At 41.5% G+C, this 17700-nt stretch overlaps 1 protein-coding gene across 5 annotated transcripts in view; it reads right to left on the reverse strand.

The window, feature by feature from the left end:
* Elf1 (E74 like ETS transcription factor 1) overlaps positions 1 to 17700 on the reverse strand; it is a 96630-nt gene that overhangs the window by 53100 nt on the left and 25830 nt on the right. For 4 of the 5 annotated variants that reach the window (XM_028878803.2, XM_028878794.2, XM_028878786.2 and 1 more), the window contains exon 1: positions 8549 to 8641. The exons of the other annotated variant lie outside the window; for it this stretch is intronic. The gene's annotated coding sequence lies outside the window, so the exon portion shown is untranslated. Of the gene's footprint in view, positions 1 to 8548; positions 8642 to 17700 lie in introns of those variants that run through there. 5 annotated transcript variants of the gene reach the window in all.

The raw sequence follows: 17700 nt of genomic DNA on the forward strand, positions 1-17700 counted from the left end.
TTATTTTTTTTACAAATAAACCGTAAAGCAAGTTGTAGAGGGGACAGAGTCTAGTTCCTTAATCGGCTTGTTGATTTGATTCCAGAATAGAGCTGTCAAGTGGATATATGCACCTATGCTAGACTTAGGTAAAATCTGAGTACTGGATATACAAAAATAAAGGCAACCAAGGCATGATCTTTGTCCTTGGGCAGTTTGGGGGAGATAAATACTTGTGAGATGAAGAAAACTTTAAAAGTTTTAGGAAGCCCTAAAGTGCTTCGGTGACAAAGGCTGAGGGCTACTTCATCAGTGACAACTCCCATCTTATCTTCCCAAGCTCACAGACTGTGGGAGACAAGGAGCCAGGGCGATGCTGACATCTAAACTAAAAAAGAGGCGGGCAGTCCTAGGAGAGGACAAACTTTTCCATGGGGAAATGAGATCATCTCACCTCCTAGGTTATCTTCTGCAATTTTTGTGAGTATGGATAGATTTTCCACATTTATGACACAATGGAAACCAAGAAAATGTTAAAAGGCATACAAAAGAAAATGCAAACCATCTACTCTGCTACAATAAAATCACAAAAGTGCATTTTTTTCTTTAAACATTTTCCTCCATTGTTTGAAATTACATACACTTGGTAAGGTTTGGCATAGTGGTGCACACCGTTATTCTACAGGGACAAGTGGATCTCTATGAGTTTGAGGCCAGCCTGGTCTACAAAGAGAGTTCCAGGACAGCCAGAGCTATGTAATAGAGAACCACTGTCTCAAAAAAATTAAATAAATAAAAGTAAATAAATAAATGTACTCATAAGTCCCAAGTCTCAATAAGAGGTCCTGCCTCAAAAAATGATGACTCTGTAGTGCAGGGGTCGTGGCCCATTTGCCTAGCACATGTAAGCCCTGGGTTTAGTTCCCAGCTCTAAAAGTAAAAAGCATGGCTCCTAAGAATAACACCAAAGTTGACTTCCGCCCTACATGTACATGTACACTTCAGACACATGAGCACACATATGAACTCCTGTGCATGCATATACAAAGTGAACAGTTCCTTAGGAACAATACCTCTGGCTCCTAAGGAATGCCACCAAGGAATGCATGCACGCATGCACACACGCACGCACGCACATGCACACGTACACTCACATTAGGATATACTTGAGCTTAGGGTGGTGGCACATGCCTATAATCCTAACACTTAGAAGGCTAAGTCAAGAGGATCATGAGTTCAATGCCAGCCTGGGTACATATAGAGAAGCTCAGAAAACAAAACAAAACCACAAAAGGAACATCTTTTAAATGTGTAAAACTTGTATTTTATTATCAAGCCTGTATGTAATGTCCAGTGGCCACTATATATCCATAAACTTCATGTAACACAAAGAAGCCTACATACCCCTATAATCAACAAGTATACAAGTTTAATGAAACAAGTTTCATGCTTAACTGGGCTCCCTAGTGGGAAATTAAAGCAGCAATTGTACATCTGTGTCTCTGTTCCTCTCTTCGTGGTTTAACTGACAGGAAGCAGAGAGCAAGATACAGCATACAAACGTCAAGTACTTCCTGCCTTCTCTGCTGCATCTTACTTTATAAATAGTTCAATTGCCTGTGTGAAAATATAGTAAAGTGCATCAGAAACATAAAAAGGACAAAGAGACAATAAAAGTGTTTCGGTGTTGAGATCTAAGATTCAGAGATCTAAGAGTCACACAAAAGAACATGTTCAAGCCCTTTGACGTATTCCTAGGGATGAATACCAAAGATCAAAACCCTGTCTGTGGCCAGGCTCAGTGGCTCAGGCCTGTGACCCCAGCTACTCCAGAGCCTAAGGAGGACTGCTGCAGAGCAAGAGGAAACCCAGGCAATTTAATAAGACCCTGTCTCAAAGAAAAAAATTACAAAAAGGACTGGAGCTACTGCTAAATGGTAAGGTACTTGTCCAGCATGCAAAAGGTCCTGGGTCCATGGGGTAGAAAAAAAAATGTTTTAAACCACATGATGAATAAAACAGCAAAGCATGCCTCCAAACTATTTTCCTGTCTCAAGAGTTTGTCTACTTCATGAGTGACATCTGCTATCCTCCCTAATCCTAGCTCTACATACCAAACAGACAGGGGAGGCAGAGGCAGTTGGATCTCTCTAAATTTGAGGCCAGTCCGATCTTCGTAAAGCATTCTAGGTCAGCCAGGGCTACATAGTGAGCCTCTGTTTTTAAACAAACAAACAAAATAGATAAGCCTGTAGCTCAGAGGTATCTAACATGGTGAGCAAGATATAACATGACTACCTCTTAAAATGACACAGTAACACAGGACTGATTAATTTGCCACTTTAACCATTGGGGTTTGGTTATTTGTTCTATGGTAGGTTTTCATAAAATCCGGACTGTTTTCAGACTCTATGCAAATGAAGGATGACCTTGAACTTCATATCCTGTAGTCCACCTCCAGACAGGTACTCTATCAACTAAGCTAAACCCAGACTGTTGGTTATTTTTATATGCCTTTTGTAAGACTTAGATTATTATCTGTGACCCAAACCCCCAACAAACTACCTCCACTTTTCCCAAGGGACAAGTCAAAACTTGGTTCTAAAATTTATGTATCTTCCATCAACTAGACATATACCAAGCAAAACTATTCTCAGTAAATAAATTCAGCTACTTCGAGCTATTCTAAGCTAACTACCAATTAACTGAAATAAAAACAGGTGCTCAGTTGTTCATCACGCCTTCCAAACTAACAATCTTTACGAATGATCAGAAACTCATCACTCATGCCTCCTGTTCTAAATAAACATGGGTAGACAAATGCAGCTACCTCTCCTATTAATATTGGTCAATTCTTACCCAGCTATAAATATAATCTACCTCAACTATAATTTTATCAGACTTTAAAAAGGGCTATATTCTAGGCCATTTTCTAAAAATGACGTTGTTCATATCACATAAGCCCATTGAGAGCACCCTGTGGCTTTTTTTCCTACGAGAATTTAACATACACTTACTATTTCGGTTTAAGTAAGGCACTATGTTCCTAAAGTACAAAATCGTATAGGTTGGTATGAATATAGTTTCATTTTTACCTAATATTTTCAAATGGAAGGCTAAAGCTCATTCTTTTCAATGGCCATTAGTGCCTTAATATTAATTAATTCTAATGACTACCCCCAATTTGAACCTGAATATTGGGCTGGAGGAATAGCTCAGTGGTACACCATTTACTTAGCCTATGTGAGGCTGAGAAGTGTGGGAGGGAGACAGGAGAGAGAATGAGAACAGAAAGGCTAAGGATATAGCTCAGCGGTAGACTGACTTGCCTGGAATGTGCAAGGCCCTAGGTTTGATTCGCAAGCAATACAAATAAATAATAAAATCTGTGTGTATGTATGTATGTGTGTATATATGTGTGTGTAACATACATATATATATATATATATATATTCTTCTAACATTTTATAACAAGCTTAAGAAAAATTTTAAATAAACACAATGTATAAGGAATCTTTAAGCATCAAACATTCCCTAGACTTAGGTGATTAAAAACATATTAGACCATACTAAGCCAATTTATAGTTACTGGACTTTCATTATAATAGATATTTCAGATGTACAAAGTAACTTACCTTCAAAGATGCCTCTCACAAATAGTGTTCTGACTTTGCAGAATATAGACAAAATTTCCTATGGAGGCTTTAACAGAAAGACTAAGTGTCTAAATGTAATAGTCTCTTTCAAACCTTCCTAAAATACTTCTTTAATTCAAACTGAAACTTTGTTTTTCTTATGATGCTACCGACTGAAGCAGGCCACCTGCATGCTAGGCAAGCAGTCTACCATAGAGCTGCACCCCTGGCCTCTCCAGTCTGAAACTATACAGAGTTCTTCCAATTAAGAACACAATAAAGAAATGTAAACTAGGTGTGGTGATGCTTGCCTGTAATCTCAGGACTGGGAAGCAGAGGTGGAGAATTCAAGGCTAGCCTGAGCTAAACAGGGAGATCCTGTCTCAAAAGAAAAAAAGAAAGAGCCAAACAATACAAGGGGTGGCTGTGGGGAGATGACTCAGGTTGAGAGCACTTGCTGCTCTTCCAGAAGACCTAGTTCAGCTTCCAGCACCCGTGTTGGGTGCCTTACAACCACCAGTAACCCCAGGTCCTAGGGTATCAGACACTTCTTTTTTATAAAAAGGAAAAGGTATTTTAAAAGCAAGAACTTAAAATGTACTGAGAATTGACCTACTATGAGTTTATTTAAAGGTTCGTTTCACCTATTGCTATAAAGCACATTAAAATGACCAATACCACTGCTAACTCCTTTTCTGTTCAAATTAAAGCCGGCAGACGGGTAAAGCAGCAGCAGCTTCCTCTGCCTTCGAGCTTCCCTTTTTTCTCAAGGCAGAGACACAGAGACTCAGGCCTGACACTTTCACTTTCCTTGAGAATGCTGATTTCTTCATCAAGTGCCCCAAAATACAAAAATACTCCATGGTAAAGTCACATTTGGCATAAACTTTAATAAAATTAAATTCCTGCCATGTGACTTTTGTGGATATGCCATCATCTACTTATCCAACCCCTAATTTTTGAACAACTGGATCATTTCCAACGTTGCACTACTGGAGTGATTCTGAAAAGGTAGTTAGTTCTCAGATCCACAGGAACCTGGAAACCTCCTCAGCACTTCACTAGGTCAAATCAAGCCTCACTGTACCACCTGAGTGTCAGTTACAGCTGCCTTCTCACTGCCTCGGCATGTGCGGTGTTGACAGGCATGTGCGGTGTTGATCGGCATGTGCGGTGTTGACGGGCATGTGCAGTGTTGACGGGCATGTGCGGTGTTGACGTGCATGTGCGGTGTTGACGTGCATGTGCGGTGTTGACGTGCATGTGCGGTGTTGACGGGCATGTGCGGTGTTGACGGGCATGTGCGGTGTTGACGGCATGTGCGGTGTTGACGGGCATGTGCGGTGTTGATCGGCATGTGGTGTTGACCGGCATGTGCGGTGTTGACGGATGTGCGGTGTTGACGGCATGTGCGGTGTTGACGGGCATGTGCGGTGTTGACGGGCATGTGCGGTGTTGACGGGCATGTGCGGGTGTTGACGGCATGTGCGGTGTTGACGGCATGTGCGGTGTTGACGGGCATGTGCGGTGTTGACGTGCATGTGCGGTGTTGACGGGCATGTGCGGTGTTGATCGGCATGTGCGGTGTTGACGGGCATGTGCGGTGTTGACGGGCATGTGCGGTGTTGACGGGCATGTGGGGGTGTTGACGGGCATGTGCGGGGGTGTTGACGGGCATGTGCGGTGTTGACGGGCATGTGCGGTGTTGACGGGCATGTGCGGTGTTGACGGGCATGTGCGGTGTTGACGGGCATGTGCGGTGTTGACGGGCATGTGCGGTGTTGACGGGCATGTGCGGTGTTGCTGCTGCCAGAGGAGAGGCGGCCAGGGCTTGCCAGGCCTCAGAGTGAGGCAAGGCTGCGTGGCCACACCATCCCACCCGCGTGTTCACCAGCTAGCTTGTGAGAGTTGACGGCTCTGTAGGAGTTTTGTTGTTTTAAGTACACGAGTGCTTCACCTGTGTGTATGTCCGCGCGCCACAAGTCTGCCTGGTGCCAGCGGAACCCAGAAGGAGTCAGATCTCTTAGAACTGGAGTTACAAATGGTGGTGAGCTGCTAGTGGGTGCTGGGAATCAAACCCAGGGACTCTGGAAGAGCAGCCAGGGCTCTTAAATTCAATCCCAGCACTGACGTTTTTTTAAAGGCAATTTCACCTAATGCTCTTGATGAACAAATAAAAGCTATTATTTTTTTTAATTATCTATTCCTTTAGTCTTTGCGAAGTCTTCACATCTCAATAAAAAAGGTTAATTCAAGAACTCTTGAACTCTTGGAAGGGCAGTAAAGAATATTTTCAAACTAGAAGTACTTTAATGTCGTCAACAGGAAAGACTAAATACACTGGTACAGAAAGAGAAGGCAAAGGTAAGCCGAAGAAAAAGTAACTTCATTGAGTTGAATGAAATAAGCAAATCACTAGAGAAAAATGTGATTCTATTTACACAAAGTTCAAAGGAGTAAAACTATAAAAGAATTATCATAAAAGTTATACCAGGCAGTGGTGGCACACACCTTTAATCCCAGCACTCAAGGGGTAGAGTCAGGCCAGCCTCAGAGTAGAGGCCAGCCTGATCTACAAAGTGAGTTCCAGGACAGCCAAGGCTGTTACACAGAGAAACTCTTGTCTCAAAAAACCAAACATCAACAACAACAAAAAACCCTCCTTTTATAGTTTACTATACAAAGTTACATTTTGACTATACCGGACCATGTGGTTTCTCAACCTAGAAAATAACTACTTTTAGTTACATTTAGATTTTTCAAACTGTACCATACAGCTTTGCATAAATACAATGATTAGTTTATAACTAAGCATCTAGCATATAGATGATGCATCATGTAAAGCTATCTTGCTATCGTGAAAGTTTGTAGCTTACAGAAGATAGGATGATATATCCAAAGAAAACACAAAGTGAAAAATTAAAAAAACAAAACAAAACAACAACAACAACAAAAAAACTCTATGTAGTCCTGACTGTTCTGGAACTCACCATGCATTACCACACCTGGCTCAAAAAAAAAAAAAAAAAAAAAAAAAAAAAAAAAAAATACAGCACTGTGGCCCATGTCATTCCAGCATTTAGGAGGTAGGGTCAGAGTTCAAGTTTATTCCCCTCCCTACTACACAGTGAGTTCAAAGCTTGGAACCAGTGTCAGCACGTATTTGAGCCATAAATGAGGCAGCTGAACAATCTTCAGTCAACAATTCTAATCTCAAGATTCAATTTGCACTTCCCGTCAACCTTATAAAGAGAGTGCAGCAGGATAACTATCAAGTCAGTCTCCCGGCCCCCTCCCCACACCTCCCTTTCTGCCTTCTCCGCAAGGCCTACCTTTTAATCACAGTAAGAAAGGGACAGCCAAGCACGGTAGCACATGCCTGTAATCCCAGCACTTGAAAGCTGAGGCCAAACAGAGTTCAAGACCAGCAGCATATAGCAAGACCCTATCTCAAAACAAACATGAAAAGAAACTGATATACATGACCAATGTCTATTTTAAATGTAGCAACTTCTCAATTTTAAGAAATCAAATTTTTCTATTTAGCAAATATGTTCTTAGTTTGCTTATTTGCCCCTTGATTGTTCTCTTATGGATCACTAGCCTTAAAAAGAAAAAGAAAAAAGTCAGAAGGTGTCATTAGATTTGTTTTGTTTTGTTTTGTTTTGTTTTCCAGGCCAGACTTGAAGCAAATACAGCCTTTGCTTAGTCAAAGGCCAACCAAACCTGCACTATGCAAACAAAGATGATGGAGAAGGCCCGAAATGTCGGCCTTTCTTACAAGACGACAACACTGAGATCGCTAACACCAAGATTAAGAAGTAAGTAATACCCCTCTTGCCTTCCCTTTCAAATCTACTCGGAAAGCTAGAGCCCATCGATCCTCAGCCCACTAGCTAGAAACTATCTGGGCCACTAATAAATGACAGTGAATTTGATTTCCAAAAATTCTTCCTAATCATTACATGCTCAAATTTTACTTTTACCCAAATGATCGTTTCATGAATGTTTCAGAAGTAAAATATTGCTGTACAGCCAAATATAAGTGTTAGTAATGACAAATAATTCAGGAAAAGACTCAGCCACCTCCTGATAACACAAGGTTTTTAATTTTTTTAATTAAAAAAAAATTAAAAAACAGTAGTAAGAGGAAGGCCTCACCTCACTCTCCTGTTCTCTACACAAAACTGAAACAGTACCCAATTCCTTCAGCTACGGTTTCACTTCTGAAGTTGCTACCCAAAGCAAGTTCATGTGAACATAAGGCTGCTCCTCTCGAACGCTGAATGAATCAGTCCCGACTGTCTTCCTCAGCACTGAAAACACACTTCTGCCACCGAAATGTCTGCTCACTTTAGAGTGCCTCTGCTTGGCTTTTACACCTCTCTTTGGTTTTCAAAATGAAATATTTAGTGTAATTCATTAACTTAAAAAAAAAGAAAACAAGGCGTAGAATGGTCGGTGAGCAACACTTAGGACTAAATTGACCCAAGCTTTCATACTTAATTAAAAACCGTAATAAAGCCACGGTTCCTGGATTTTTTTTTCAACATCTGAAGCTCATGAGCAATACAGTTTACTGAAGAGTCACTTCTCAGCTGGTCCGACAAAGACAATTCGATTTGTTTTAATTAAAACTTGATCTAGTGTACTTTAGGGGAGGGAGGGGGGAGTTTCTTTATCTGAAGTTAGAGGAGGGAAAATGCCAACCAAGCACATAAAAACAGAAAATGCTGGAGGGGAAGAGCGAGGACTTTTCAGCCTCTGAATGCTTTGTTGCCTGTAGTTGTGAAGTGTAATCAGGCATATGACTCACTACACATATTTTATCAGAGTTAAAGAATACATTCAGCCACGTTCTGCCACAGGTAAGAACCGCCTCCGTTTATGAGCCCCAAAACAGCCAGAAGCAAACAACAAAAATCACAAGCTACCTTTAAACTTTTTCTTCAGGTTTCGTCCTCTGGGCTTGAGACTGAAAAGCAATCCGGCAAGTTCTGTGCTGCTAAAATGGCTCCTGGAGATTGGGGAAGTGGTGTCTGCTTCAGCTTATGACTCACACACACGAAACTAAGTGTTTCTAAGGGCGGCACGCCCATGTTGCTGTGGACCCAATTATTCTGCTAGGTCAAACACGCAAATGCACAGGTAAAAAACGGGGAAGAGGCATGCGACCGACCGACCGGAGAGAGACCAGAGCCAAGGAGCAGAATCTACCCGTGTGAACGCCACATGTTAACTGCCGTATTTTAAAATTAATACTATAAAGCAGAATGGCAAGCTGCAAGAAAGTAAAATTAACCACCAAATCAATACAGCTACTATAAAAGGAGTTACGTGAGAGGATGAAAAGAGAGAAGGAACTCGGTCTCTTACCCTAGCAATTGAAAAGGTGCGTCTAGCCTAGCTACTCATTAACTCTCCTAGGACGGGATATATGGCTATGTAATCTGGAAAAGCTAGCAGACTGTAGTACCAGATGCAGACTTATAGCTTCTCTAAACAGATAAAATTCACTAGAAAATCCAAAGTTCAGTGGAGAAATAAGTGTCAATTAATGTGGCTAAAATAACTTAAAAATTCATGTTAGAAAGTCCAGCACAGGATTGTAAGTAGAACTGAAAGACTGATAAAAATACTTTTTTAAAGTTACCAAGGAAATCATAGTTCATTTCCAAGAGAGAGCCACAGCGTTACCCGTGGAACAAAACTTTCTGCATTCTAAGTACCAGGCCCCTTCTCCAACACTGCACTCTACACCGGCCAATCCAACGAGCGAACGGCTACAGCAATGTCCTCCAGAACACCATCTGGTACTCAAGCCACCACAACGTCACCACACCATTCACCCTGGCCCCTTGGTGAGCATATTTTAATTTATATATTTAATTTATTCAAACAAATTAGTTAATCAAGGTGGCCTATTATTTCACTGAAGAGTTCTTTTTTCCTAAAGTATTCTCTAGGGCTTAATAATTTTTTTTTTTTTTTTTTTGGTTTTCCGAGACAGGGTTTCTCTGTGTAGCTTTGTGCCTTTCCTGGAACTCGCTCTGGAGACCAGGCTGGCCTCCAACTCACAGAGGTCCACCTGCCTCTGCCTCCCGAGTGCTGGGATTAAAGGCGTGCGCCACCACCGCCCGGCAATAAATTATTTTTTAATTATGAAAAAGAATAAATCACTTTTGACTTCCAAATGTCCTATTAGCTCACTTAATTCAGAATGAATATTCAGAAGCCATATACCCAGGAACAAGGTTCTCTGGAAGTCCACTGTTCACTGGAAAGCCCCCAACTCATTTCCACAGCTGAAACATTTTGGGCAATAACCGTGTAAACCCAATTTGATTTTTAAAAGATAATTAGAAATAAAAATTATAAAAAGTAAAAGGATGATATGAAAATAAACAAATAGCAACATTAATTTTTTTTAATGACAGAAAATTTTACAAAAAAACAAAAAAATACAACCTGGAATGGGGTCTGGGGAGAGGACTTTGGCAGTAAGGTGCTCGCCTCACAAGCATGAGAACTTGAGTTTGGTGCCCATCACCCAAGTGAAAACCTGGGCCTTGGGTGGGCTGTAGCTCCATAGTTAGGTGCTTGCCTAGCATGAATAATGGCCTGGAGTTCAATGCCTAGCAGAGCAGGGGAGATAGGAGGACCTCTGCAGTGCGCTGGCCAGCTAGTCTAGCCTAATCTACCCTGCCTCAGAAACAAGATGGGTGGCTCCTGAGGAACAACATCCTGTGTTGACTTTTGCCCTACACACGCAGGTGAGCACACACAGGAACATAGAAAGTGCTTGGAACAGAGTTCAGTACCACACGCCTGTAACTCTAGCTACTTTGTCTGAGGCGGGGCAATGCAAGGCTGAATCAAGCCCAGCAAGTTCAAGAACGGCCTTAGCTACATAGCAAAGCCCTTCCTTTCCTTTCCTTTTTTTTTTTTTTTTTTTTTTTTTTTTTTTTTTTTTTTTTTTTTTTTTTTTTTTTGGTTTTTCAAGACAGGATTTCTTGAAAAGTTTTGAAGCTCATCCTGGAATTTGCTCTGTAGACCAGGCTGGCTTCGAACTCACAGAGATCCTCCTGGCTCTGCCTCCTGAGTGCTGGGATTAAAGGCGTGTGCCGCCAGGCCCACCCACAAAACACTGTCTTTAAAACAACAACACAGGATTGAGGGTATGGCTCAGTGGTAGAATGCCTGCCAAATATATACAATGTCCAATCCACAACACTGGAAAAAAAATCCTTAGGGCTAACTCTAGGACAGCAAACCACATACCAAGCATGTGTGAAACATGGGGTTCATGATGTGCACACACACTCAGGTCTGACACCACAGCCATCTTGGGAGGTCAATTAAGTTGTGCACACGTGTCCCATAGATACATTATAATATACTATCCTGAGGTTAGGATTAGTATGTTTCCAAAATAGTGAAAATCAGGCACAGTAATGCGTGCCTAAAATCCCGACTCAGCTAGCCAGCACGCTTAAGACCAGCTAAAGCTATTTAGACCCTGTACTGGCAATACGATGCAGGTCTTCACGGAGTCTGCACAGCAAGCATTTGACCAACTAAGAACTGCCTAAACCTGCAACTACTACTTTATACATTGTCGGTAGGTAGGGAAAATGATATCCCTACTTTAGAAGACACTGGCGGTTTCCTAAGAAGTTAAACATCCATGTATCATATGATACAGTAATTAACTCTTACAGACAGAGCTCAGTTTTTGAGTCAGGATTACACTTTAGCAAGCAAACTTAGAACTCGCTATGGAACTCACTATGTATGTAACCCAGGCTAATTTCAAACCCATGGCTTTCCTCCTGCCTCAGCTCTTTTCTAAAAGATGTATTTTATTATTTTATGGGCATGAGCAGTTTGCCTACATGTATGTCTACATACCATGTGTGTGCCTGGTGCCCGAGATGGTCAGAAGAGGACATGGGATCCCCTGGATCTGTAGTTACAGATGGTTGTTAGGTACCAGGTGGGTGCTGGGACTCGACCCTAGGTCCTCTGCAATAGCAGTGAATGTTCTTAACCACCGAGCCTGCTCGCTAGCCCCTCAGCTCTTTTTGAGACAAGAACTCACCATGTCTGGGAACTCACTCCCTATGTAGAACACGCGGTCCTCCTGTTTCTGACCGCTGAGATCACTCTTATCTAACAGTGAGCTCTATCTCAAACGGTAATTTCACTTAAAAGGATTATGGATATAGCTCAATAGAAGGCTGCTTTCCTGGCATGCCTCAGTGAGACCCTGGTTCGAATGCCTAGCACCACGGCAGGCAAAAATATGTACGCACACACCCTAGCTGTCCTTTCTCTACCACCAACTACAGTCTTGCTGAAAAACAACTCCACCAATGATAATGACCTCGGTTCATGAAGGGGAAGGAGGAGGGGATGGGGGAGGGAAGGAACAACTCTGAGCGCAAGAAGCAAAACAAAAGGCCAGGCTACCCAGTGCTCAGCTGTAATCCCAATCCTGGAGGCTGAGGCAGGAGAATTTCAAGTTATAGATTAGCTAACAGAAAGCTTTAGGCAATGACTAATGTTGACTATCAATTTGATTAGCGTGAAATACCTCAAGGATTAGTGAAATACCACGGCGGTCCAGAAACAGAGCCCAAGGATTCTGATAGAATCAATGGAGCTCTCTCTTTATGTATTCACAATTTTATGATATTAGTAAAAGGTAAGAGTGGGTGGAGCCTAGCTGTAGGAAGTAGGTCACTACCTGTCCTTGAGGCCATATTTCAGCTGGCTCCTTCCTATATTCCCCTTTTCTCGGCTTCCTGTTGCCAAGAAGTCAAGGCCAGCCTCCAGCCCACTCCTGCTATCCTGTTTTGTCCAGGCCCACGGAGCCAAGCAACCATCAACTGAATCTTCTCAAATCATAGGCCAAAATAAACCCTCCCTTCCTCCAATTGTTTATGGCAAGTACTTAGACACGGTGACCCAATTACCCCATCTATTAAAAAAAAAAAAAAAAAAGCCACACTGTTTATCATGGTATTCAAAGCTTTTGACAGCTGAGTTCAATGTTTCTTTTTCCAGCCACAATTCCCCACTCCATCTCTCTGCCCACGTATTTCCCTCACTTTTTCTCCCACACCTACATATCAAACATGCACTAAGCATGTAAGTCCACATGCACACACACACAGTCCAGACTTACTGAGACCTTCTGGGATTGTGGACGTTCTTCCTGCTCCTGTTTGTTCGCCTCCTTCTGTGTTTCCTGGGACTGACCGCCTCAGTCCTACCACCCAGTCCATCTACTAAACATCCACCGACTCTCAGTCCAAATGTCTCCTCTGCATGAAGAATCCTCTCAGCAGACCTACTTCCAATTATTGAAAACACTTACCATCATACACCTGAGCATCTTAGAGATCCTCTATCAAGTCCAGTGGCTTTTCAATTCTATTTAGCGCTGAGATTCTTACAAGAGCCTTCAGGAAAATACATTTAAGGCTGCTGTTTTAATAAAACCTCACTGATCCATTTTTAAAATAAGGAAAGGATGCCAGGCATGGTGGTGCCTATCTGTAACCCCAACACAGTGAAGGCAAAGGCAGGATTGCCGAACGCAATGCCAACTGAGTACACAGTGAGTTAGTTCCAGGCCAGCAAGGGTCCAGAGACGCTGTCTTAATTTTAAAAAGGAGGGGCTATACATAGAAATTGCTTTCTCAGTGTCACAGACTCAAAGTTAATCACTGATGGTAGGCACTCATTCACCATTTAAAAATGTTCACTGAGCACTCAGTTTGGGTCAGACACTTTCTAGTCCCTTGTTATATACAGTAACCAAAACAGACCACTGTTGATAAGGGATTCTTTTTTTTTTTTTTTTAAGATTTATTTATTATGTATACAGGAGAGGGTGCCAGATCTCATTACAGATGGTTGTGAGTCAACATGTGGGTGCTGGGAATTGAACTCAGGACCTCTGGAAGAGCAGTCAGTGCTCTTAACCTCTGAGCCATCTCTCCAGCCCCCAATAAGGGATTCTTTAGGGCCTACCTGAAAAGGATCTTGGGAAACAATAATCATTGTTGTAAACTTAACCAAGAGGTGATTCCAACTGCGGATGCCATTCAGATGTAGTTTCACTGCTTGAACAAATTAACGCACCTCAAACCTGAAAAGGAACTACTGATTTATCAAACACCTACCCATAAAATGAACCACAAAGTTTACTTTAGTTGGCAAAGTATCACTATCCAGCTTGAGATACATCAACTGTCCAGCCGAATGTCACAACAAGCTGGGGTACTTGTAGAAGACCAAAAGAATACAGAACAAGCAGCAGAGAGTAGTTATTAATGCCAGCTACTAGACTAGGACATGACCAGTTACAGAAACTCCCTATTCTGTTAAGAATACCTTTCTATAACACAGACACACACACACACACACACACACACACACACACACACACGAAAGTATCTTTCCTCTTAGTTCTTCATCATATAACATAAGATGTACTGACTTTATATCAGTATTGAAGTATTGTTAATTTTCTATTATAATTTAAGTTATAGAATATCAGAAAAGTAATACATTTGAGGATCATTAGCATATATTCCAAGAACACGTGCATGACATAAAGCTACAGATAATATAATGATACTCTTGGGACACCCCATCATTTAGAGATGGAGGAAATAATAAAGAGCTTACGAGGGAGGTTGAGAAGGAAGGGGGAGGAGGGACACACGACACAAGACCTATGCTGTTGGCATGGAGTCCAAATAAAAGTGTCCCAAAAAGAAAGAGCTGAGTGAGTACCAAATGCTGATCACAGACCAAGTAAGACGAGATCTGAAGATAAATAACAACTATTAATTTTGAAAAAATTGAGAGGGGTGGAGTGATTAAGTTCTCAGTGACTAAGAGCACTTGCTCCTCTTAAGAGGACCCAGGTTCATTTCCCCGCACTGACACAGCAGCTCATAACCATTTGTAACTCCAGCTCCAGGAAATGTATGCACATGGGACACGCACACACCTGCAGGCAAAAACTCATACACATATAAAATAAAATAAATGTTTTTTAAAGAAATGTTTTATGTGTGCTATTTTATAAGTGTTTTCTCCTGATTGAAATATTTCCTCCTTGAGAAAAAGGGAGCTCATAAAACTCCTAAGAATCTCACAAAGCACAAGAAGCTCGTAAAAATTAGAAGTCCCTGAGTCCCGCTAACTACCTGAAGTCAGTGTGTGTAAACCGCTGGGAAGGAGGAGACCCTTTCATGGTGTGGCTGCCTAGGGGTCCTGACTCATCCTGGTAGGGCGGTGTGTTCTCAGTGATTCAGCTCCTGCAGACTCACCCATGATCCTGTAACCCCAATAAACTCACTGGTTCACCGAGCCAAACTTGGGTGACACTGTTCCTTTGTTCTGTATTTGTCCTTTCTAGCTAGGATAAGCAGAAACAAAGTACCCAGGGAAAGTCACACAACAAAGTTCTAAAATCAAATAGCCTAATTAGAGAAATTTCAGAAGAATGAGAGGTGAAATTAAAGATAAATTTGGGGGGTTGGAAAGATGGCTCAGCAGGTAAAAGCATTTGCAGCTCTTACAGAGGACCCAGATTTGATTCCCCGCACCCACACGGTGACTCACAACTACCCAAACTCTAGTTCCAAGGCATCCAGCACCCTCTTCTAACCTCTGTAGGCACCAGGAATACTTACACACATGCAAGCAAAACATTTGTACACAAAAAATACAATTAATTACTTTTTTAAAAGATAGTTATTTTGTTATGATTATAACCATGGAAGGTTTTTCTACTTAAAGAGTTGGGGAGAAGGGAGTCAAAGGGGCTACTGTTTAACAAAACAATTTTTCTACTGCCCAAAACACCCCACTGTGCTTGCAGTAATTTTATACAAAGCTTCTGCATTAATAAATGGCATGCTTTTTGAAGATAGGTATTTTACTATGTATCTTATACAACTATATATATTTGTAGACAATTTACTTCATACTACTAGAGGATTTGAAGAATTATTTATTTTTGAGGCAGTATCTGTCTTACAGTCAAGGTTGGATTGGAACTCTCTGTATAGCAAGGCAAGCCTCCGATTTGCTATCCTCCTGCCTCAACCTCACAAGCGCTATTAACCTTTCCTTCCCTTTTCATATGTATGTATTTGTGTGTGGATACTCAGGTCCCACAATGCACACGTGGAGGTCAGAGGACAACTTGTAGAAGTCAGTTCTCTTCTTCCAGTGCGGGGGTGGGGGCTGGGGGTGGGGGGTGGGGGTGGGGGGTGTTCAAACTGAAAGCCTCCAGCTTGAAGGCATGAGCCTTTACCTGCCAATTCATTCCTCTGGGCCCTCCATCTCCATTGTTTGAGAGAGTCTCCCACTAAACCTGAAGATAATCAATTCAGCTAGCCTGGTTGGCCAGTGAGCTTCAGAGATGTGTCTCCTTCCCCCGCAACTTCCTTTGAAGACTGGAATTACAAACACATGACACCATGCCCAGCTTTACATGTGAGTTCTGGGGATCCAAACACAAACTCTTACTTACACTTTTCCAAGTGAGCCATTTCCCCAGGCCCTTTGTTTTCTTTCGATTTTTTTGCAGTACCATGGATTGAACCTAGGTTCTTGTACAAGCTAAAGGAATACTCTACTAATGAGCTCAATCCCAGCCCCATTTTCTCTTTTTGTTAAATACTGGAATAGCATGGAGATCTGGTGAATTTTGAGATTCATTTCAGTTCTGACATTTGATTCTATACCCTTTCTAAATTCTCAGACTGGTATTTGCAGAATGAGAACAAAAATCATATTAAGGACATGCGTAAAAAAGTCTCAGGACCTGCAAGATGACTCAGTAGGTCAAGGCTCCCACCAAGCCTCATGAGCTGCATTCAGTCCCTGGGTCCCAAAGGGTATGAGGAAAAAACAACTCTACAAGTTGCCCTGATTGTCACCCAGATCCTGTGACACATGTGTGAGCAGCATAAATATGCATCTCTATACTCTTCTTTTGAAGTTGTTTTTAACATTTATTATGTGTGCATGTGCGTGTGCACAGGAGATTTGAACTTGGGTCCTCATGATGCACAGCAAGTACTTTTAACTACTGAGCCGTTTCCCCAGTCCTTCCTTCACTAAGTTTTTTGATAACTGGCAGGAAGCTATTACTGGTCAGTAATGTGAATTTTATAAAATCTTCAAAAATGCAATTATGCCAATTATACTTCCTTTACTAATAAATATTTTTTTTAATTTTTTACATTTGTTTTATTTTTACATGCCTGAGTGTTTTGTCTGTACGTGTACCACACGTGTACCTGGTATCCACAGAGGTCAGAAGAGGGTGTTGTTTCTCCTGGAACCAGAGTTACAGCCAGTTATGTCACATGAGTACTGGAACCCAAACTCAGGTCCTCCGTAAGAGCAGAAAATGCTCTGAAGCACTGAGCAACCTCTCCAGCCTCTAGAAATGTTTGCTGTTTTGGTTTTGGTTTTGTTTAATTTGTGTTCTTAGCTTAGTGGTACAGAACTTGTTGGGCATGTGTAAGGGCCTGCGTTCAACCCTCAGCACTGCAAAACAAAACAGCATTAAAATAAAAACTACACTATTCGTCTAGAAGCAGTCTTTATCTTATGACAGAATATTTAACCAAAAACAGGCTTTTAGCTCAAGTTTAAAAAGAGACATTTTCACATCCAACCTTGCTTTATTTCTTTTTAAATTGTTTTTCTGTTTCTTTTTACATTAGCGTCTCACTATGTGGCTTCTAACTCATTATGTAGCCCAGGCTAGCCTTGAACTTTTATAGCCAAGTGTATCAGAGTACTAGGATTTTAGGAGTTTGTACCATGCCTGGCAAAATTCTATGTTTTAAAAAATAAAAAGCAAAACAACTAACTACCTTTGTCATAATATAAGGCATAATTAAATTTAAGAGAAGTCAGACCTCTGTTTTAAGTCAGTCTAATTTCAACTATTGCTTCTTTTGTTTGGTATTTATTATTTGTGTGTAAAACAAAGATGAGGGGTGGCTAGAAAGATGGCTTAGTGGTTAAGAGCATTTGACTG

This window comes from Peromyscus leucopus, chromosome 9 (assembly GCF_004664715.2).
Source record: "Peromyscus leucopus breed LL Stock chromosome 9, UCI_PerLeu_2.1, whole genome shotgun sequence".
In the NCBI taxonomy this organism is placed as follows: Eukaryota; Metazoa; Chordata; class Mammalia; order Rodentia; family Cricetidae; genus Peromyscus; species Peromyscus leucopus.